The 24,863-nt window shown below is 44.1% G+C and overlaps 1 protein-coding gene across 1 annotated transcript in view; it reads right to left on the bottom strand.

The window, feature by feature from the left end:
• The window catches only part of MIDEAS (mitotic deacetylase associated SANT domain protein), a 567,044-nt gene that overhangs the window by 389,302 nt on the left and 152,879 nt on the right, over nt 1-24,863 (bottom strand). The window contains exon 2 of the mRNA XM_085627052.1: nt 6,048-6,102. The gene's annotated coding sequence lies outside the window, so the exon portion shown is untranslated. The remainder of the gene's footprint in view (nt 1-6,047; nt 6,103-24,863) is intronic.

Below are 24,863 nucleotides of genomic sequence, written 5' to 3'. Positions count from 1 at the left end.
TGGTCACTACCAGGGAAGTGCCACCAAAGACAGCTTCACTAACAGAGACAGACCACGAGGTACCATGTGCAACGGACACCGCAGAACTCTGCCCCATGGGTGGGGTACACCACCAGTGGAATGGAATTCAACTTAGAACAAATACAGGCAGATCCAACCGCACCTAGCTCAGCAAAATTCTCTGACAATCAAAATGTTTCGGCTCTCCAATTATTTGATCAAAGTGAGCAATCACCAGGTCTGCCATCATCAGCGACCAAGATATTAAGCAAGCGGGAGAGAAAACGCCTCAGAAAAGCAATAAATAGAAGACACTCTAGACAGGCAACCAACGAATTTCCCGTCAAAACCGACCAGGGAACGAAGAAGAGCAACCATGACGTGATTTTACCTCCCCTGGATGCAAAAACAAGCAAGGATCAACAGCACCTCTCACACACCTCACCCACTACATCTAGCTGCCCAAACATAATCAAAAGGGAACTACCGCAGTTCGGGAAAAAATACAGTATATTTAAGCCTCCAAGGAAAGAGAAACAACTTTCACCCACCTAGTCTATTCAAACCACACAAACCGTGAAATCTTCAACTACACCAAGGAATGACACGAAAGAAATCAACACAATCTGCTCACGGGTAGTAAATTGGCCACTGACAACGGGAGGAAAGAAAATTGCCATCATAACTTAACCCATGATCCAAACCCGGGAAGCAACAGTGCCAGTTGGACAAGGGTCAATGAACTATGTACATCAAACAACACCATAGTCATTCCGACCATTCCACCGATTATCACAGAGTCTATACCGGCTAACAATGTATCAGTAAGGGGTGTACTCCAAGTGTCGCAGAGGGACACTCCTCCACACAACAAAAAATTGGATTTTATCCCTCACTACGTCTCAAGGGGAAACCATGATATTTTAAACAGAAGTGCCCTGCTCACACTCTTTAAAGCTCTGCCCCCTTTGAGCCACATAAATACCAATGACATCGTTAGCACAGAATTCAAACAGAACCCGCATTTTATGGGCCAAGAATTAACAACAGCAACGTTCCTCGCCAACTCTTTCACTGAACAAATCTGGCAACAGAGGGACCAATTCGCAAAGTGGGGTGCTAAGTTAAAAAAAAAATAGACCCCCCTTGCTACCCAAACCTGCTTCAACCACCCACCCAACCAGCGGGCCTGCTAAAGGGAGCCAAAGGACCAGACCATCAAACTCCGCCAAAAAGGAAAGAGCCCATGACCAGGAATATCACCATCACCTTTGCTCACCCAGAAAACGCAAAACCACCAGGATCTCGGGACTCCATCTCGGCCAAAACTTTTACAGACACAGCATGAACCAAATCTCACGTAGCCATCAATACGTTCCCGGGCTGCAACATCTGCTTCTGGAACGTGTTCGGCCTCAGCACTAAACTAGAAGATCGAGGCTTCATGGAATTCATTACAAAGTATAATATTCTTCTCTTCCACCAAACCTGGCTGGTAAACCCTACTTCAATAACGGGCTACAAGGAATTCCTGAAGCCGGCTAAAAAAGTTACCAACCTGCAGCTTATACTAGGATCACCCAAAACTCAGCCTCAACCATAGACTACACTTTTACGGATCAAAATCTCTCTCCGTTCATTACGAATTTCCAAGTAATGGATGGGACAGAGAGCGATCACCAATCACAATCATTCACATTACTAAGAAACATCGTAAACCCAGTACCAGCCAACGTAACATCTCAACAAATGCAATGCCATAATTTAAAACACCTAGTATGGAAAAAGGATAAGATCGGCGACATCATGGGGACATGCATCAGTCTTCTGGAAAGATTCCAAACAGAACCCATAAACACACAGGCCTGGGAGTGTTTCAACCTAGAAGTAAATCAAAAATTTCACAACCAGGCCACAGCGAAAAAAGTGAGAAGACACCAAGGGGCCGATTGGTTTACCAAACAACTCAGGACACAAAAACAACAACTGAACAAATACCTGAGAAGACTACGCACCCAGGGCTCTGCCCCCTCCCCCAGGATCTCTTGCTGCCAATTTCTACAGCCAGAAAAGACCTAAAAAGAGACATAAAGGTGGCAAAAAAGCATTCCAAGAACACCTTTGGGCCAAACTCCATCACTCCTGCAAACAAAGGAACCCCAGGCTCTTTTGGGAACTTATCAACCAGTTAACAAATGGCAAAAACCAGCACCACAACTCAGACATAATGGAGGATGCCTGGAGAGCTCACATCGACCTCCTATACAACGAAACGCCATTAGCAGGCCCCGTAAAATATGGCTCCCAACTAGGCAAGGGGGCACACATTGCAGGTCGTGTCAAAGTCACGTCCAACTCAGAAACACCGGAATATTCACCGCAGCTCCGGAAGGAGCAAATCCCAAAAATTATAAAAAACCTAAGAACAGAGGGCGCCCCTGGACCCAACAGCTTGCCAAACGCTTTGTTTCGCCATGACCCTCCATTCTGGTCTGGCCTCCTTATGCCACTCCTCTCTTCAATCTTAGCATCCAGTACTATCCCAGATTCTTGGAGGGGCAGTATCCTAAACCCAATATACAAGTCAGGCGCCCGCTCCGACCCCTCCAATTACCGTTTGATAGCCCTGATTGACGTGGAGGCAAAAATGTATGCATCGAACTTGTTGGTTGATTTAGAAGACTGGATCAGCAGATGTAATCTCATTCCCTATACTCAAACAGGATTCAGGGCAGGTATGGGCACACTCACGAACATCTCCGCGGTCACCCTGCTAGCCAACCGAGCCCTCGCAACTTCAAGGCCCCTGTATGCATGCTTTATAGATCTCAAAGCAGCTTTTGATTAAGTTCCGAGAGCCAAGTTATATGAAAAAATGCAAAACTAGGGTGCCCCAACCAATCTTCTGGAGGCCATAATCAATCTGTAGTCCCAGACGTGGGTCCAGGTCAGGAAATGGGACGGGCACTGCATAATCAAAAATTTCCAAACTCTTAACCGGCTAAAACAAGGGTGTGTGCTGGCACCCTGCCTCTTCAACATCTACATTGCCGACCTTGATAAACAACTCCGGTCAACTCAATCTGACCCCCCAAAATTGGGGAATATCCGCACAGCCAGTTTACAATACGTGGACAACATTGTGTTACTTGCACAAACACCTGTAGGCCTGCAACGACTCATCACTAAATTGGGAACTTACACTATCTCGGCCCAATTAACTATCAACCATCAGAAAACAAAGGTGATGTGCTTCGCCAGACAGCGCAAAACAACGGCAAATTGTAAACTTCACTGGTACTTGGACGAGCAACCTCTGACCCAGGTTGACTCATACAAATACTTAGGCTTTCAAATAGACCGCAATCTTCATTTTAAATCACAACTGGCATAAGGTCGTACTAAAGCCAAACAACTGCAGTTCACCTTCAAAGTTCTAAGAAATAAACGTACAGGTCATTTGCTAAAAACTATTGAAGCAAAATTTCTACCTTCAATCTCATACGGCTCAGAAATTCTAAACCTTAATTACGCCACCTTTTTAAATTCAGTACAATCAACATTTTTCAAGAACTTGTTTTCGATCGCCCGACACATTTCACAATCGCAAATCCGATTAGAGTATGGACTAAGAAACCAGATCCCTGACAGACAAGGGGCACTAGCCAAGTACTACTGGAGAATGAGGGATGCAGTGGACAACACCCTTGCGCACCATTGTTGGGAGGAAATTGAAACCCAAGCCAACCTAAAAAATTCAATGTTCAGAGCTCTGAAGGCGTCCCTTGTGACATTACAGCTAGAGGAAGCCTGGCTTACTCTTCCCACCTATTCTAGTTTCAAAACTGTAACCAACAAAGCAATAAACCGGTCCTCCTAACTAATAGACAAAACAGTCTTTTAAAAAAAATCCCACGCCTGGGCAGTGATCCAAGCCTACCAGCGGCTGAAACCTCAACCATATCTACTAAATCACTTCTCCCACCAGAAAAAACACTCCCTGACGTTACTGCGGCTGGGGTCATTTCCATCAAAGGACCGGATGCCGAAATGTAAACATCTTTGGCCATCCAAGGAATGCCGCTTATGTGGAGGAGGGGAAGAGTCATTTTTGCACTTTTTTTGCATTTGCCCCTTCCTGGCAACAACCCGAAGAACAGTTCTTCGGGAGGCCTTCGGGGAGGAACAAATAAGGTCATGCAGAGTAGCTGTTATCCAATGCCTTGGAGGACCATCAATCCAACTGTCCTATAGAGCCACAAACTTCCTGAAAACTGTGGCAAAAGTACTGGAAGAAAAAGGAAATGCCAACTGATTTAATAAGTTTTAGTACATTCAGTCTCAAAATTTTCCTTAGGCATTGTTCGTATGTTTTACACATTTAACTTACCCACTGTAGTACGTACCAGTGTGTGCTTTCATTTTTATTTTTTTTAAAAACCAAATGTTTCTAAAATGTACATTTTATGCATGGTGGTTTCTCCACCCTTTTATGATTTTTAACGAAATCGAATAAAAGTATTTGTACCTACCATTGCCCAATAACAGTGAGACATTAATGACTGAAGGGCGCTACTTTTTTCGCCATCTTTGCGATTTATCTGTTGCATCAGTTACTCGTGCCCCTAGAACAATGGCACACTATCAGCAACTGATTTACCACCCTCTAATAAATTGACCACAATCCTGGTAGAAGTCAATCTCCTGACAAAAATTGCATATTTCATCCCCTTGATTAAACTCCCCTCTATTGTACATGTACTTTGTTTTCATGTCCCCGCCCCCCACCTCCCCCCAAGATAATCTCAGATCGAGGTCCACAGTTCGCCTCAAAAGTCTGGCGAACCCTTTGTACATCTCTGGACACTGAAGTTGCTTTATCGCCTGCTTGTCATGCTTAAACTGATGGGCAGACAGAACGATTGAATCAATCCATGGAGTAAATTTAGCAATGTTGGTTGTTCACCGTAACCAGTCAATGGGACGATCACTGCCTTTAGCAGAAGTTGTGCACAACAGCACACACTTAGCAACTGGGTGTTCCCTGTTTTTTAGTTTAACGGATCAGCATCCTAGGGCCATTCCATTGCATTCTGTCTACTCCGACTCTAGTCCCTGCAGTTGCAGATCATGTGCAAAAGTTACTTCAGATTCAAGAACAATTGATCAGGAATCTTGGTGCAGCTAAGACCAAGATGAAACTGCAAGCTGAAAAAACAGGTCTGGCAGCCCATTATTCCAGCCAAGGGACTTGATCTGGTTATCCACTCGTAAAATCAGGCTAGAAAACCCACATAAACTAAACCCAAGATTAATTGGTCCTTTCCCCATTAGTAAAATGCTAAACTCTGTTAAGTGCCAAACAACAGCTCCCCCTGAATACCAGTAAATCCAGTTGTTCACGTTTCTCTGTTGAAACCTTATCATCCCACTAATCAACAGGGCAAGCCCCCTCCTCCCATCCCTGTTGAAGGTCATGAAGAATATGAGATCCATAAGATCTCAGGCACAAAACACAATTGTGGCTGCCTCCGTTACCTGATAGATTGGAAAGGTTACAGCCCAGCAGACAACTATTGGGAGCCAGTTTCCTTTATCCATGCTCCTCGCCTCATGCAAAGATTTCATGCCCTCTTTCCTAATAAACCTCGCCCCATGAGGCGGTCTTTGAGAGGGGCAGTTGCCTTTGCCCATCATGAATTCTCTCACTGAGCACTAAGTACTACCCTTCAGCGCCCTGCAGCCCACCACATTGCATACCCTGCTCCTTGCATTTCTCAACACAAGCCTTCCCTGTGTCTTCCCAATGCTTGAGTCCCAGCACATCATAGAAGGACCACACCCTTCTCACTTCTCACATGCTCTTTCCGTAGTCTCGCATAATCTCTCAAGACTTCAGCACGGCACATGTTTTGGTGGCCATCTTTGGGGCACAAGTATAAATACCGCACCCCAACACAAGAAACCTGCTTGACTTTGTTTCCTTTGGCTTCCAACTGTGAAGCTCTTGCCTGAAGATCGGAAGAACTCCCAACCCAGTATCTTACCTGGCACTCTCCAACGGCGATGCAGCTTCCTCCCTGTGGCAACTGACATCGATGCCTGCAGGACAGGAGAAAAGAAATTCAAGAGCCAACCGTGAGATCGAACCTTTAGTTTCTTTAGCGCAAAGCGGCAATGCCCAGATTGTTTTTCACGCGCGCACATTTTGATCACTGGACTGAGAAAATTCCTCTGCAACTATAAATACTTGTCATACCCAGTTACTAAATGAAAAGACGTTTGAGAACTTTACTTTGTGAACTATTGTGAGAAGAATAGCCATTAGATTGCAACTCTCCCGAGGCCTGTATTAAGGAACAAATAATATGTCTACCTGAGAAGTATCAGGAGGATCTTCTAATGGAGAGATATACGTACTGCATTGAGTATGAGAATTTATTAGCAACTCCTATGCTTGTAAGTTATTGTGTTCATCCACTATAATGTCATGTGGAATGGGAGGTAACTTAATGTTGATTATAACCCATGTTCTCTTGTGTTCTTAAGCCTCCCTGGCTTACTATTGATGCAATCTTGAGTTCACGGGGGATTACTTGATGTAAGGTGATTCCAGCCCCCCGTGTAAAGCCGGAGCAATCTCTCTCTTTCTCTAAATATCATATTCCCTCTTCCCTTTCTTGAGTAGCTACCAGCTTGTGTTGGTCTCACTGGGCTGAGAGCCAATACTCCTACCAAAGAATGTGTAATAGAGTCTTTCTGCCCCATAGGGAACAAAAGCATCTTGTCCCCTATAGGAAGAGGGGCAATTTTGATTTTTTCTGAGGTTTTTTTTTTTACATACGGGTAGCAGAATGGGGCTAAGTTTCAATGTCAATGTACTTCTACGCTGAATGCTGCATGTTTCAGGCTCAGATAAGCTGCCACCTTGGGAAATCTACCAAACACAGGCATTTCTGACAACTAGACATCCTGGGGAGTCCAAGATGGTATGCCTTGTGTGGATCGCATACCATTTTATCACCCACAATGCAGTGCAAATCTCAAACTTTCTCTACAATCGCACATTTTGTTTGCATTTGTATGATGCAAACCTCTGGAAACCACAGGGTTCCACAAAATTCCTACCAGCCAGCATTCCCCCACTTGTCCTGATAAAAATGCTATTCCACTGGGCCAAGTACCCGTGATAAAAAGGCCCCAGAACGCAATGTGGAGAAATCGAAAATAGGGGTTTCTCTAGCGTTTTGGGCCTGGGCTCGGTGGCCACCCAGGGAAACCTACCAACCCACACATTTCTGAAAACTAGACTTCCGGGTCAATCCATTGTGGTGTGCCTTGCATGAATTCCACAAAATCTTATTACCCACAATGCCGTGCAAATCTCAAACTTTCTCTAAACTCTAAAACTGCATATTTTCCTTGCATTTCTGTCACGTAAACTTCCAGATTTGATAGATCCACCAAATCTCTACCACTCAGCGTTCCCCCACTTGTCCTGATAAACATGCTACCCCACCTGTGTGGCTGGACCAAGAGCCCTCCAATAGATGCCCATCAAACCAGGGTCAATAAGAGTCATCCGCTGTAGTCCAGTTTACTTTGGTTTGATAAGTGCCTGTCGTGGACACTACGCCCAGCCACACAAGTGGAGTAGCATTTTTATTCTAACAAGTGGGGGAACTTTAGATGGTAAGACTTTTGTGGATTCCTGGTGATTACAGACGTTTATGTCACAGACAAACAAGGAAAAATATGCAATTGTAGGCAAAGTTTGTTTACAGGGCATTGCGGGTGAGAAAACCTTGTGGGATACACATGGCACACCTCCCTGGACTCCCCTGGTAGTCTAGGTTTAAAAAATGTCTGTCTTTGGTAGGTTTTTCTAGGTGGCCGCTGAGCCTTGGCCCAAAAACAGTTTGGAGCATTTCCTGTGGCGGGCACTGACTCTACCCACACAAGTGAGTGCTATTTTTTTCAGGAGACTTGAGAGAATGCTGGGTGGTAGGACATTTGTGGCTCTACACATATTCCAGAAGTTTTTCTTACCGAAACGTGAAGTGAATGTGTGTTTTTAGTCAAAGTTTGAGGTTTGCAAGGGTGTCTAGGTAAGAAAACCTGGTGGGAGACACGCAAGTCACCCGGCCATGGATTTCCCTGGGTGTCTAGTTTTCGAAAATGTGCAGATTTGTAGGTTTCCCTAGGTGCCGGCTAAGCTGGGGCACAAAATCCGCAGCTACCCACATGGCAAAAAAAGGTCCGTTTTCAGTGGAAAAATGTGATGTGGCCATCTTGCATTTTGGTGACTTTTCTGTAGAAGGCACTAGGCCACCTACACAAAAGAGGTACCACTTTTAACGGGAGACTTGGGGGAACACAAAATAGTATAACATTTGTTATTACCAATTGCATTTCTCTGCATTTGTGATTTTCAAATATAGGCCAATGTGTAAGAAAGAAGACATTTTGAGAAATGCCCTCAGAATCACATGCTAGTATGGGTACCCACTAAATCAGAGATGTACAACTAACCACTGCGCCTGAACTCCGTATCTGGTGTCCATTTCTGAAATTACATAGTTTTCCTTGATAGCCATTTTTCACTCTTTATGTTTTACCATATGAATTGCTCTGTACCCTGTACACAATAAAAAAGCCACTGTAAGGTGCAGCTCAGTTGTTGGCTCTGGGTACTTCAGAGTGTAGGAAAACCTACAAACCCTATATATCTCCGCAACCAGAAGGGTCTAGTGGGTATAATGGTATATTGCTTTTGTAAATAGGCCATCATGACATGAAGTTAGAAATGAAAACATTGTCACAAATTGTTGTTTTTTCCTACTCATTTTCAATATTTTTTTATTTCAATGGTTAGTATCTTTGAGAAAACCTTGAGATATCTACAAACTACCCCTTGCTGAATTCAGAATTGTATTACTTTTCTGAAGTTATATAGCTTTCTAGGATCACCTAAGGGTACAGTGACGTAATTTGAGATGTCATCAGCGATGTCATCAGAGATGTCACTGACCATGCCATGAGTGATGTAATACTTGAGGTCATAAGCAGTACATTGCGGGTCCGTAAGTTGTAAGTAGCTCAGGTACCTACAACTGCTGAATGTCTATGGTTTTGTGCATGTGAATGCTAAGCCTAACTATAACATCCATGTAACATTTGTTTTCTCAGTGAATTTCTAAGGAATGTTTAATTCTATTTCCAATCTATAATGTCCCTGTAACCTTTGGTTGTTTTAGTGAATATCAAAGGGTTTTTCAAATTCAATTTCTAATTCGTCAAACGGCGCCAAGGTTATTGGCAAAACAAAAAGTGTTTTTCCAATGGAAACTAAGTCCTAACTATAACCACCTACTGGCCATGGGTAAAATCTCTATTTATCTAGAGAGAGAGATAGGGAGATAGGGATGGAGAGAGAGAGAGAGATAGATAGATAGATAGATAGATAGATAGATAGATAGATAGATAGATAGATAGATAGATAGATAGATAGATAGATAGATAGATAGATAGATAGATTAAACAGTGGCTGTTTCCACTGTGTAGTTATAGTTAGGAACGGGCTTATATAGAAATTTTATTTTATTGAGTTGCTAATAACTTTGGTAACGTTTGACGAATTTTCAAGAAAAGTTCCACAAAAAAAGGTTCATCCACCTTACCTCCTTCTCACAAAACTTTGAGGTGATTTAAAGTAAGGGGCCCCCCAAAACACATTTTCCCTGTGCAATTTCCACTAGGAAAATTGAACAACACTAAAGCCAAAAAGGTTGAACACAATTCTCACCAGATTTGTCAGAAAGCTAAATTTTTACCCAGAAAGTGTGCTTTTTGTGATTTGCTATAAATCCGTTCAGTAGTTTTTGACAAATTAAGGTTCAAAATGCATGTGCATAATGTGACACAGTACCACAGTGGAACTACAGTGGAATACCCCGGTGTGGCAAGCTCAACTCAAAAGGTCTGGTTGGCTGGCCACAACGTGAAAATAAAGTTGCGACCACCATTTTATGACCTGGGGACTAGGTCCACTTGTCGTCAAAAACAAAAAAGAAAATAAGGAGTAAGGAATGAGGCAGCAGGGTAGAAGAACCCTTATGCCCTCTGGTCCTTGGGGGGCAGCCCTAGATGGACACCCCCTGGTGGCAAATTAAAAAGCTGTTTGTTTTTTCAGTGTGCCACGGTACTATCACAAGTCTTAGTGCTCCCCTGTGTAATTTCACAGTAGTACCGTGGGAGAGCCTTGGGGTGCTGCTGGGGCTAACCAGCATTTGGGTCTTGGCCACCAGTGGGGGGGTTCGGCTGAAGGCCGTGCACAGCAGGCAGACAGGCCCTGCACTCAACCCCATGCTGCGCACTGTCAAAGGCAGTGCGAGCACGGGGTTGGCCGTACACGAGTGTTGGGGCTGGGTGGGGTAGGCCTTGTTAGTCATAGTAATGATATATTAATTTACATCAAAAACCCAATACATTTTTTTCATACAATATGGCAATGCCCGCAGATCGTAACTTACTGGGAAAAACTCATGAGGGTCATTGCAAGAGTTGGGGAGACGGAGATCCCGCCTGAGCCAAAGAGGTGCCTCCTTAACATATGGGAACCAACAGATTTGAATCTGAGGATGCAGGAGTGGGCGACACTGGGGATGACGATTGCAAAACGTAATATAGCACAGAACTGGGGTTCGGGGCTGCCCCCCACATATCAACAGTGGAGAGGAGACATGGATAGTGCTATGGTGGCGGAAAGAGCGGTATACATGCACAGGGGATGCCCCTAGAAGTGGTCTAGAATATGGGGAAAATTTAATGAAATTCGAGGAAATATATGTGAACCCCCACGGGCCGAGTCAATCTCGGATGCTAGTGTATAAGGGAGGGGTTTGTTCTTGTGGCGAGATGGGGGTAGGATGTTTAACCGTAAGCAAGGTGTTAGATGGGCTGAAATTAAAACAAAGGGGAGGTTTAGGTTCACGTAGATGCGACACAGAAATATTGTAAAATGTATACTAAGGAGGAAATGCCCTCAAGTATTATGCTGTAAAATGTAACAAGTGGATCAAGTTCTATATTGTGTGGAAAAATCAATAAAATATTTTAAAAAATAAATAAATAAATAAATTCACTGCAAAAAACAAAGGTTAAAGTCATGTTATAGTTAGGAATGGTTATAGTATGTTACTATATATTTAACAAAGGTTAAAGTAGCACAATAGTTAGAGGGAAATGTCAGTTAAAACGTTACATTTTAAACTAAAAAAAACACTGAAAGTCATAAGTTCTAGTTAAGTGAAGTAACTCACTCACACATTTGATATTCACTGTTATTAACTAAGATATTACATCACTGATGGCATGTACTATCAATGTGACATCTGAAATTACATAATTGATGACAACATTGTGCACGGCAAGTGTGCGTCCACACTTCCTGTTAAAAATTGAATTATTGTACACTGAGGTAATCCTTCATTGGTTTCAAGTCTGCACAAATTCTGATTTTAATTGACTACCAACAAATGCAATTTTGAACAATGCAGTGTTGAAACCTAAGCACAGTAGAACAAATTAATTTCAAGTTGAACAAGCAGCTGGAAAAATGGATGCCAAAGTGAAATTTGAGTGTCTCACACAAAGGCGTGTGTGTTCGCCAGAGCAGACAACGAAAGACATTGGTAAATGCGAGTACTTTGAAAACTACGGGGCTATTAATACAAGGGAGTGTTACATACAAAAAAGCCACCCGAATGAAAAACGTTTGAGATTTTAATTCAGCATATTATGCCTTATGCCCGTGTTATGTCAGCCTGCTATTGGACATCCAAAAAGTGTGCCAGGATGTCCTCACACACCGCCAGGTGTCATGGTCATCATAGGACTCCCCTCGCTCGCTTCCATTACAATGGAAACTCTATTTTAGGATGGGTTATTTATTCAAGCCAGAAAACACCTCTTTTCTCTAAACATTATTTCACTAAGTCATCTTGTAAAATTGTGTTAATTTTCGTGGGATTTGTCCAAATTTCACAGAGAAATAAAGTCGGCATCAGAATTAGAGACAGTTGATCCGTCACTGAGAATGGGTCCAGGCAAGTAATATTTAGAATGCCTTCCCACAAACAAGCTACTAGAATTAGAAGAAAAGGTCAAAACTGGCTTTTTCTAGCCCTCGAAAATAACATCTCAAAGCAAGGTAGGCTTTTCCTTAGCATGGACTGGGCTGAAATATGGCTTCACATAAGTGCCGACTTCACACTGTTCTGTTCATATGCCCCAATCCTGCTCAGAGAGCTGAGCGGATCTGACGTGTACTCTTGACGAGGAGCAGAAAGCATACACGTCCCAGTGTCTCTTTCAGGACACAGCAGTGGAAATAAATCAACTCTTCCAATGTCCCCTCTTGCATACCCCACCCATTCACTAATGTCCACAATGAACAAAACACCACAAGCGTACCAGCTGGACAGGTATGAAGGCATACCCAATGTGAATGTGAGTCCAGAGGTAAGTGTGTGCCACACAATCGGAAAGATCACCAAACCCGGCCTGTGGCAGGTTCACAGCATCAACTTCCAAGTATGGATCGCACAAGGATCTGTATCACCTGACGTCACTATTGTGATAAGGAACTGGGAGCAAACGTACAAAGTGAACGTAAAGAGAAGAGTTAAAAACGTAAAAGTGCCGCAGAGAGTGAGAGATGCGAGAGAAAGAAGAATGGAGCTGGGAGACAGAGGAGGGAGCTAGATGGGAGAGGGAGTGTGCAAGGCAGCATGGGTAGACCGATGGGCGAGGTAAGATGAGCGGGATCCATGGGGTTGAGCGGCAACAGCCTCTCGGTGTCAACAGCGGTCGCCGGTGGTGTGGCTGACCGTCAGCACAAAGCATCGCCAGTTTCACGTCTGCGAATCCAGCTGGGATTGCCCAGTGATTTCGTGCACACATTTTGTTTTGCAAACACTGTAACAGCCAGCAGGCACCCTGGTGATTTGTTTGCTGCCATTCTCTCTGCCCACTAATAGCCTGTAGTGCTCTTGACGTATTTAGCCTCCCTCTCCTACTTGGTACTACTAAGCGAGGTTTCACAAATAATTAGCTCCGTTTCTGCGAGTTTACATTTCTTGTAACCTTTACAAGGTCCTTTCTTAGTTCTTCTCTTGGCAAAGATGTGCACCTTGAACAGTATTAAGTAAACATATAGAAAATCATTTTAATTGGGGACGAGTTAGCATTGGTAGCTCACATGGATGGTAAATGCTGCTGCTTTGCATAGCTGTATCACATCTTTTCATTTGTGCAGACTTCACATAGGTACATGAGTAGTTTGTCTTATCTTTGACACCAGCATGTTGATTGTTTAAGATGCCTGCCTTCACCACGTGCTTTGCAGGCAGAAGGGTACATTTCAGTCCACAATGAAAGCAAAGAGCCGCTGCAAGACCAAGGCCAGTGGAAGCAAACAGTACATCTGTGACAATGTAGAAATCCCCTCAGCCTGTGCCCCAGGCATGTGTCTGGAAGGATGCGTAGTTGTCTGTACTCTGGGCATCCATCAGCTGTGGGTATAAGCCGGTAAGGGTGTTGCCTGTACTGGCCTTCATTGTATGGTTCGCGCTGTCAGAGGGCTCTATGACTTAGCTGCATGTAAGTGGAGATTATTTTATAAATGTGACACCTGCAGGCGCGTTAGCAGAATATTTCCCGCTCTCTGTCTGCAGAGGGTGTTGACACCTTAAAGATGTTGTATCCGTGTTTTCACCTGTAGCTACAAGTCAGCAAGTGAGCTTCGTGCTGTATCTGTCTTTCTGTAGCTTTATCTGTGCGCAGCGCTGTTTTTTGGTCAGGTGTGTGCTAGCAGTGCCCGAGAAGCTTGAAATGCAAGCCTGCATGTGTGCTTATTTAGGTTTCTGTTACCTGTTGATGGGCCGGAATAACGTGTTTGTCAGCTGATGTGTGGACAGAAACGCTAGTCATGGTCACCTCCTATACTATCCACGAGAGACTCCAGGTGAAAGACACTTCACCAAGCAGGACAAGCTTCTACAACACGGCACCAAAGATTATTTCTTGGTTGCTCTCTTAGCCGCTTCACATGGTTTGCACAGCTCTAAATTACATCCCTTTTTAAAGTGTTCGACCGCCACTGGCTGCTATTCAAACAAGAAACAAAAGGCGGGCTCCCTAAAGTCTCTCTTGCCTTCGATACAATCCTATTGCAAGGCAAGGGATCCCTCAATACAGTCCCTCCATAAACTAGGAGAATCAAGAAGTATAAGGGGTGCATCATGAGATCTTTGCCCCCCATGATATTAATAAATATATATCCTCTCAACCTCAGCAGCAATCACAACACCGAATATCATCAAGTCCTAGCCACAAGCATGTCTCCATCAGAGCTCAAAGTATCATAGGACCGCTAATTAAAAAGAAAAGCTTGAACCCACCAGACCTCAACATCTTCAGACCATTCCCAGAAAAACTGATGGAAAGGGCCACCTTCACACACGCGTCAGATCACCTGATGGAAAACTCATGACTATCTGACCACGAAACAGGCTTCCTGCTGGGAAGAGGATAAGAATCTGCCCTGATCTCCGTTAAGGATGACCTCAAAAGTACCGTGGATAAAAATGGAGTGGCGGCAGTAATTGGTTGACCTATCAGCAGCATCCCTCACAGTGTGTCATGACATCTTACTGAGCAGAGTAGAAGATATGGGTATCAAAGGAAAACTCCTGAACTGGATCCAGCACCATCTCTAGCGCCCTGTTCGCATCCAACTCACACAGCATCACATGAGGAGTTGCACAAAGATCAATTATCTCACAGCTTTTGTACAATGAAACCACTCTTGGAACTCATCAATTTCAACCTAGCTACAGTTACCTTCTGGAAACCCAAACTGAGCAAACTAAATGATTTTTAGCTCTCTAACTTGAACGACTGCTTCAAAGCCAACAGCAAATGGATGACAGAGTCACCTCAAACGTAACACCTTCAGAAACGGATGTGGGTAATGGAAAAACTACAACGCACTTACAAAGTGGATTAACGAACTAGGAACAAGGGACAACCTCCTCCAAGGTATATATAATTTAGGAATTATTGTGGACTTAGCCCTCTACATGATCTGAAAAGGCAACCAATAGACCAAATACATATTCCAAACCATGAGGAAATTCTGCAGCACAGGGTGAGGCAACCACCTTTTTTTCTTCACAGCAAGACTACAGCAATGGGCTACCATGAAGTATCAATACTTAATATGAGAGGGTTCCAAAGATTTCAAAATGCAGCAGTAAGACAACTTCTGCATCTTAAGAGTCATGACTGTATCTAACTGGCTCTGAACAGGCTGCCTGTTGCCAAAAGATCTTCCTTCAAACTACTGTGCATAACCCACAAGGCAATAAACATTTATGGACCACAATTTCCACAAATTAAAGTAAAACAATACTCCCAGAAAAGAGTGCTACAACAAAATGTCCCAATATACAACATCCTTTCCCATCAAAAGTGCAAAACAGTGGTATTCACTCACAGCAAAGACACAGGATGATGTAATTTACCAGGAATATAGAAGGATGCTGAAAATATGGCTATTGCCTACATGAACCTTGGAATTCAAAATAGAGCAAGGATCTCAATATCAACAGGAAGTGGGGATTTAGAAGAATCACATACTCCTGACCAAGACTTAAACATTATGATGTCTTAGGGCAGAATATGTAAGACAACAGACAACATTGACAAAGATGGAATATCAAGTTACATCTGGAAACAAGGATGAAGTCCTTCTTCTACTACGCACTTCTACGGTGACCTAAAAATTACCAATGAAATTCCAACAACTTTTAGCGCACACATAATCTGCAAGATACAATTTTGTAATTACAAACAAAAGAAAACCTACCAATAAAAACTTCATCTTTCACTTGTACTCTTTGGCATCAGAGCCATCACCGGAATGCGCATGACTTGGATAACTTGCTTATCCATATAAGCTGAACCCAGTTCATTCCATATCTCTTTCTGTTATATACTGATCGACATTTCAAACTAAATCCTACTGAGATTTTCCCACCATATTTACTGACCTAGCGTTTATATTAATGACCCAAAATACATAAAACCTTATTCTCTATCAACAATACTGCTGCTGGGAGGTAAATGCTCCTTGCCCTGAGTGACCCAACTGTATTTGGATCTGGTATCCATAATACCTTTGTGTATGCTGAAGTCTGTCCTAGAAATACTACAGTCCATAATTGGTGCTGTAACCTGGTGGGGATGCACACGGAGTGCCAACTTTTAATGACAGAGATAACCGTCCATGTATTGGGTTGCTGACATGAAGCGGTAGTGTAGTGTACCAATTTTTGTGAATTGATTACCCTGGCCACACCTTTTTTCTGTGGGAGAGAGGAAGTAAGCAGATTCTGTTGTTAGCGGTGGGGGAGTTCCTAGGCATGGCGTGACTTTTGTTTGTCCAAGATAGCTACTTCAGGAAGATGACAGATGACAGCTTGGTAGATACTTCATACTTTGTTGTGCTAATGTTTTCGATACTGCTTCTTGGAGCCAGTATCATCACTACATGCTGTGAGAACCATTGCCTGGTACAAAGGTCACATCTGAAATACAGCCAGAAAATGAAATTTAAAAAGAAACCAACCCGAAACCAGTTCCACAAACCTAAGGACTGGATCCACATTCCTGGTCTGGAAAATGTGGTAAAAAAGTGGGACCCACACCACCCTACATTGTTACCATCCCACGTTGAACTGGACCAGAAAAGGGAGTGCTCGACAGCATACTGAAAGAGCTGCTGTGGAACTAGGGCTGATATCTGACAGCCAGACTCCCAGAGATGAGGAGACATCATCTGAATTCTAAAACTTGCTGGAGTAGCTAGGGGTCTACTGCACCTAGAACCCTGCCTGTCTGCTTCCAGATGCAAAAAGAACAGATGATGGACGGAATGCTAAACAAATCAAACATTCACCCCCAGCCACAGATCTGGGTTAGATCCATTGCTTCTTTTGCACATCATGCCATTCCAGATTAGACCCAGCCATATGCCAGTGCCTGACCCTGTAGGAGGAGTGACCGCTTGGAGAAGCTCCTGTGTTGTGAGAGGTCGTTCAGTCTACCAGAGCGTGGTTCTTAGAGTGAACTATGTGAAGAAGCGCACCCGAATAATGTTTGGCAGCTGGCACTTCTACAATGAAGACATGGTAATGCTGCTGCCAGTGTGCATCTCACTTGGATTATCTGTTGTTCAGCAAGAAGAATCTGTCCTCGGTCTGCAGACCGCATCTGCCAAGGACCACCGACCTCAGGACTGCAACCATTGAAGGCAAGTACTCACCAGTTCAACCTGCTAAGTGGACACCCGAACCGGTCTGCAAGAGAGAGGAGTGGGACCACCATCACACTCGAAGTGATGCACCCAACAGATACATAGAAAGGCACACTCTCCAGCATCTGCCAAGCCTCCTCCTCCTCCTAGCAGATAAATGCAGGTTACAGAATTCCGAGACTAAGTGTCTGCAAGCACGTGCAAAGTCAAGCAGCAATAAGGAATTTTCATTATTGGTGAGACCCTTTTAGGCTAAAGAAATGTATGAACTGATCCACCAGTTGACTAGAGGAGACTGCTTAGTCAAACTTGCACCTATACTTAATAAAGTCTAAACTCAACTTGCAGGGAGCAGCCCTAGACACTGGGGAGGAGGGCTTTGGCATGAGAAACATTAACATGATATCTAGCTAATTCTGTAGTATTCTATACTGCCATCTTATTAAAAGAACTTTCTTTTCAAAAAAGAAAAGCATTTGGCAAGTCAGTGATGTATTGTGTCTGTTTCTTGATTGTTACATTCTGAGTATTTGTTCCCCCAACTATCTCCCGGAGAAGCCTTTCACTGTTTGCCCTCCATACCCTGAGAGTGAAGTCTGGAGGAGGTGTACTTGGCCCAGTTTGCAGAGCCATAGTAGGAAGAACCCCAGGACACCAGAGGCAAACGACCCCGACCACCACAGGTGTGGCCTAGTGGCTCCCTCCCAGCTATGACCCCAGAAAGGGGTCAGACAACTGCCGTTCAATAACACAGTGTACTAGGGCAACCAAACCTAATGTGATACGCATTATATACTTCATGTTTTCCATTCCCTTTAATCAAACACATGAAATTAAGAATTTAAATCAATATAGAACTAAAACATCATTGGAATTGGCAACTAACCTACCTTAAGACTAGACACTTCATGCAACTAATTGATATATCAATTCTAATAATTTTACATAATATACAAGTAACTGCAACACTTGCAACTATCGCTAGAAATTAACACTACTCCACAGAGTAGCATGCATCCTGTCTGCAAAGTGCTTCCCCACCTAGTCAGGAGTATTAAGCACTATATAAATCTAAAATACAATATAATGTGCACCCCAACACATAATGGAAAGGCCCTTCGGCACCTTATTCTCACATTCAGGAAATCAAGTTCACGCATTACACTTCCAGCCTGAAAAGAGTTCATGTAGGGGGCGAGTAAGCTCCACAATATAAAACTGTCATCTGGATTCTACTTATTTGACATTTAAAAGCCATAGTAAACACTCCTTTTACACCTGTGCAATATTATACGCGCTCCAGACGTTAATAGTACCATTACAGTAAACGTCTGAATGAAAGGAGGCAGGAATTACACAGGGGTTCTCCCACATATATCAATGATGGCTGTGAGCCTGCCAATGTTTAGGTCCGAGACATGCTGTATTTACTGTATGGGCTTTCAGCTCGCCCATCTGTTTTAATTCATTCCTTCATGTGTCTTTAGAAATTCCTTTGTTTTCTTTGGTGAATAATTTACATTTGTCCCCCCTTTTGCTGTTTTTGTCATGCCCTGGAGACTACCCTGTTACATGGATCATTTCACTATAGGCCATATATGCTAGTTTCAGTGCACTACTTTTTCTATTGGCTTGGCTTGTTTGGCTTTCTGAACACACCCAGCCGAGGGCTGCAAATCATGTCCTTATTTTGTTTTCCAGCGTCTTTGGTTTCACAAGCGCTTTTTCAGCCGGAGGCTTTGTTGTTTTTCATCCTATAACATTTTTGGTTTCATTAGCTCAAATGCCCAAACCTTAAATAATGTACTTACTTAATGGAAGTTTAGTTTAAGAACACGACCAACAGTAGGATCAACCTATTTACATTATGCTTTTGGGAGAGTGATTATATGGATACGATTAAAGAGGTAAACATTTTATGAAAAAGGAAGCAGCTTTATGTTGTGCGCTTTCAACTTTTGATGTTTTCATTTTCGTTTCAATCATTGGTGCAATAAAACCAACATCAAAAGAGGACTCCTCATGCTCTCCAAACGAGGCATGTAATGTGAGGCCCCTTAATAGTATATCCTTCAACAGCACCTCAGCATCACGCAGCACAGAACCACTTGAGCACCAGTCAGCACCATACAGCACCATTTCAGCAGCACCTGAGCACAACACCAGCATAGCATCACCCCTGCATTACTCAGCCCCAGCACAGCACCACCTCAGAACCACCTCTGTAACAGTACAGCACCACTTCACTAACAGCACAGCACAACCTCAGCATCAGTGCAGCACCACCACCTCAGCATCAGCGTAGCATCAGCACAGCCTCACTCAGTGTCACCACAGCATCATTCAGCACCAGCGCAGCATCACTCAGCACCACTGCAGCATCTCCTCAACATCACTGAACACCACCACAGCACCACCTCCGCATCAGCACAGCACCACCTCCACATATGTGCGCCACCACCAACGCAGCACCAACTGAACACAAGCGTAGCATCAGCTCAGCACCAGTGCATCATCACCTCAGCACCACCTCAGCATTACTGCAGCACCACCTGAGCACCAGTGCATCATCACCTCAGCACCAGCACAGTAACACCTGAGCACAACATCACCCCCTCAGCACCAGCACAGAATCAGCGCAGCACCACTTTAGATCAGCACCACCTCTGCATCAGTGCAGCACCACCTCAGCATCAGCACAACCCCAACTGAGCACCACCTCGGCATCACCACAACACCACCTCCTCATCAGTGCACCACCACCAGTGCAGCACCAACTCAGCATCAGGGCAGCACCAACTCAGCACCAGCGCAGCACCTTCTCAGCATCAGCACAGCACCACCTCTGCAGCAGTGCATGACCACCAGCGCAGCCCCACCTCAGCACCAGCACAACCCCACCTCACCACCAGCGCAATGCCACCTCAGAAGCAATTCAGCACCAGCGCAGTACCACTTCAGCATCAGCGCATCACAACCTCAGCATCAGCGCATCACCTCAGCACAGCACCGACTCAGCACCACCCCAATATCACTCAGCATCACCTTAGAACCACCTCACCATCAGCACAGCATCACCTTATCAATGCATCACCATCAGTGCAGCACCACCTCAGCATGAGCGCTGCACCACCTAAGCACCAGCACAGCACCACCTCAACATCAGCGCAGCACCATCTCAGTATCAGCAAAACACCATCTCCGCATCAGTGCATCACCACCAGCGCAGCCCCACCTCAGCAGCAATTCAGTACAAACACAGCACCACTTCAGCATCAGTGCAGCATCACCTCAGCACAGCACCAAATAAGCATCACTCAGCACCAGTGCAGCACCACCACCTCAGTATCACTCAGCATCAGCACAGCTCCAGCTCAGTATCAGCACAGCACCACCTCCTCATCAGTGCACCAAAACCAGTGCAGCACCAACTTAGCATCAGTGCAGCACCACCTCAGCACCAGCAGCTCTGGCTAAACACTTATAAGGTCCCAAAGGCGAGATCTATTGGCTATACGAATGCATGTGTATGAGCACTATTGACTGCGTACACGAGTACCCTTTAGACTGAAATGTGAGTGCATCTTATGTGGATGGCCTCAAAATCGACACAAGCTTTAGTGTGCAGGGACAGTGTAACTTTAGGTTTATTCACAAAGTACAAAATTGGAACAGTCTAATCCAATTTGTGTATTTTTTTTACATTTGGTTTTCAAGATGCTAAATTATGTTCTTTTAGGGTCCAGGTATGGTTCCAAAGAGGGCACAGTTGACTATAGTCCACCAAAGCATAACCCGGCCAGAGAGCAACACCACACCAGCGTGAAGAGACGCACAAGTCCTTGGAAAATAGCCCCCATCATAAAAACCCGGGGTTTACCCTAAACACAGGACAAAATCTAAACATTTTCGAAGTGAATGCTCTCATTCGACCCGGGAACTGACTGTTAATAATATGACTGACTGGGCACTGAGCTAGACTGCAACATTCCTACGCGTTCATAGACTATGGCCGTCTCTCAGACAAGCCTGTCGCGGCCCCATACAAGTCGGGATACGCAATAGCACTTTTAAAACTTAAGCCAAAGTAAAACGTTTTACGTTAAGTTAAACATTAATAGATCACCCCCTTTATAAAACAACGCCAATGAAGAGAAACAATTGCCGAACGGGCTCATTCTAAACCCAGTATTTGCCAAAGGCCTTTTCAGCGACAGTTCTGCCAAACAACATTCCTAATAACTTTAATTACCACTTAGACAAAGCAACACATGAGTGTTTTGCATTTGCTTACATTTCGTTGCGGAGAGGATGTACACATTTACGTTGTGGTGACCATGAAACACAAGTCCCGACGCCTCCCGTCGGAACACTTCTTACATGCAAGCAAGTATATATAGAGCAAGACGATTAATCCCATCAGTTTGCTTCCCGCGGACTTCCTGCTACCTATGGCGGGCAGCTTTCCCCACACAGCTGCATTCCACTTACCATCACCACCTCATCTCATGTTTTTTTTAAAACATCTGTTTATTTAGTTTTGGATTTTGTTACAATTGCAAACAATTATGCATGCAATGTCCCACAGCACTGCAGAAGGGTAGCAACATTAGTCTGTTTTGGTGGTTTGTTGAATACATGTCTTCCGATTGCCACAGCTTTCCCTATATTGTGGCATTCCAGCAAACTTACAATCTCTAGAATGAAGCCCAGGTTGGTAGTTGTTTTTTTGCACATATTGAGGTCCTTAAACAGATGATTATCACAAAAGGTTTTAAACAAACAACAGTAACTTCTGAGCATTTGTCAATGACTTCCTTTCAGGCAACAGTTCCCTTCCACATTTCCATACATATAATGGGATATCTATGACAAACGATTCCTCCTTGAGCTTCTAGATATTATATCAGCTTAGTAGGTGTTATGTGCGGCATGATGTACATAACCAACTGTTGACGTGCGTGTTCCAGAAAGTTAGCGACTTGGGGTTGAGGGGCGTATTACAATTATGTTTAATGGCTAGTAGTCGTCCAATACAGCCCCGTGTTATACAAATGCATTCTGGGCATATCATGGTGTGTGTTGCTACCACAATTCTTGCATAGGTTCAGCCCCCTTCCCGTTGCAATGATATATAAGGCGCGTCTATGGAGGGTGGTGAAGGAGATGAGTCCGCGAACTACCCGTTGAGTGAGATAACTATTCAGCCTGTGACTCCCTGCCTCGGCCACGGGGGACGCCGGGGCGAGGGCCCACATGTTATCTCTCTGCATCCCCTGAAATTCTTGTATTATGGCCTCCCAGTGTGTTGCCATAGGTTCCTTGCGAAGGCCTCGGATATCTTCAGTACAAAGTGCTTTGCCCTCCGCCCTGGCCCAAGCTACAAGCGATTGGCTCCACGCCAACAACACACGGGCATCATCACCTTCTCATTGTTACAATTCCACCACTCGGGGGCAAGTAGTGCAGAACGCAACACATTTACACTCCACTAGAAACAAAACCACAATTAAATGCAGTGGACATGGGAGCACAAAGTGGATGGGCTCCACCTGCTGCTTCAGCCCAACCCCCATCACCAGCAGCCGTCCTTATTTACTATTTAATTTATTTATCTGTTTATTTATTAATGTAAATTAATATACAGTGGACACTATCGAAGGGGGCTCGAGCGTTTTACAAGAGCAATATTTTGTTATATGGAAGTTACAGATGGTTTAGAATAGATAATACAGCTATAAGTAATTAACAAGCATTTGCAATGCAATAGGTCTCGCATTTACTAGAGTTTGAGCTATTGGCATTGTAAATGACAATGCCTTTTATTTACTTGTTGATTATTAAAACATAAATAAAAAGCATTGTTATTTACAATGCCAATAGTTTATTTAAACTCTCACAAATGCGAGAACTATTGCATATGGTCAGGTCTAAACTGGGGTGGCATGGTGAGCAAAAGAATGATGGATTTAACCCAGATCTCTTGACTGGGGGTGAATGTTTGATTTGTTCTGCATTCCGTCCATCAATTGTGTGTCTTTTGCTAGTGAGTAGAGAACCTTGTGTCCGATATTCATACAGCTCCTCCAGTAGTGAACAGAGAGACCATGCTTTTGTTCAATTCTCATAGTGCTTGCACTAGTGAGTAGAGAAACATTGCGTCTGCTATATTCGTACAGCTCTTCTGGTAGTGAGGGGAGAGACTGTGCTTTTTTGGATGCTCACAGCCCTTGCACTAGTGAGTAGAGAGGCATTGCTTCTGATATTCGTATAGCTCTTCCGGTAGTGAGGGAAGAGACTGTGCTTTTTTTGGAAGCTCACAGCCCTTGCACTAGTGAGTAGAGAGGCATTGCGTCTGATATTCGTACAGCTCCTCCAGTAGTGAGCAGAGACCTTGCTTTGTTGGATTCTCACAGACCTTGCACTAGTGAATAGAGAGACCGTGCTTATGTTATATTCGTACTGCTCCTGCAGTAGTGAAGAGAGAGACCTTGCTTTGTTGGATTCTCACAGGCCTTGCACTAGTGAATAGAGAGACCGTGCTTCTGTTATATTCGTACTGCTCCTGCAGTAGTGAAGAGAGAGACCTTGCTTTGTTGGATTCTCACAGGCCTTGCACTAGTGAATAGAGAGACCGTGCTTATGTTATGTTCATTCAGCTCCTGCAGCAGTGAAGAGAGAGACCTTGCTTTGTTGGATTCTCACAGGCCTTGCACTAGTGAATAGAGAGACCGTGCTTCTGTTATATTCGTACTGCTCCTGCAGTAGTGAAGAGAGAGACCTTGCTTTGTTGGATTCTCACAGGCCTTGCACTAGTGAATAGAGAGACCGTGCTTATGTTATGTTCATACAGCTCCTGCAGCAGTGAAGAGAGAGACCTTGCTTTGTTGGATTCTCACAGGCCTTGCACTAGTGAATAGAGAGACCGTGCTTATGTTATGTTCATACAGCTCCTGCAGCAGTGAAGAGAGAGACCTTGCTTTGTTGGATTCTCAAAGGCCTTGCACTAGTGAATAGAGAGACCGTGCTTCTGTTATATTCGTACTGCTCCTGCAGTAGTGAAGAGAGAGACCTTGCTTTGTTGGATTCTCACAGGCCTTGCACTAGTGAATAGAGAGACCGTGCTTCTGTTATATTCGTACTGCTCCTGCAGTAGTGGAGAGAGAAACCTTGCTTTGTTGGATTCTCACAGGCCTTGCACTAGTGAATAGAGAGACCGTGCTTATGTTATGTTCATACAGCTCCTGCAGTAGTGAAGAGAGAGACCTTGCTTTGTTGGATTCTCACAGGCCTTGCACTAGTGAATAGAGAGACCGTGCTTCTGTTATATTCGTACTGCTCCTGCAGTAGTGAAGAGAGAAACCTTGCTTTGTTGGATTCTCACAGGTCTTGCACTAGTGAATAGAGAGACCGTGATTATGTTATGTTCATACAGATCCTGCAGTAGTGAAGAGAGAGACCTTGCTTTGTTGGATTCTCACAG

The sequence above is a fragment of the Triturus cristatus genome, chromosome 9, assembly GCF_964204655.1.
Source record: "Triturus cristatus chromosome 9, aTriCri1.1, whole genome shotgun sequence".
NCBI classification, from domain to species: domain Eukaryota; kingdom Metazoa; phylum Chordata; class Amphibia; order Caudata; family Salamandridae; genus Triturus; species Triturus cristatus.
Note: the sequence above shows the minus strand (reverse complement) of the source record. Positions and strands in the feature narration are given on the sequence as shown.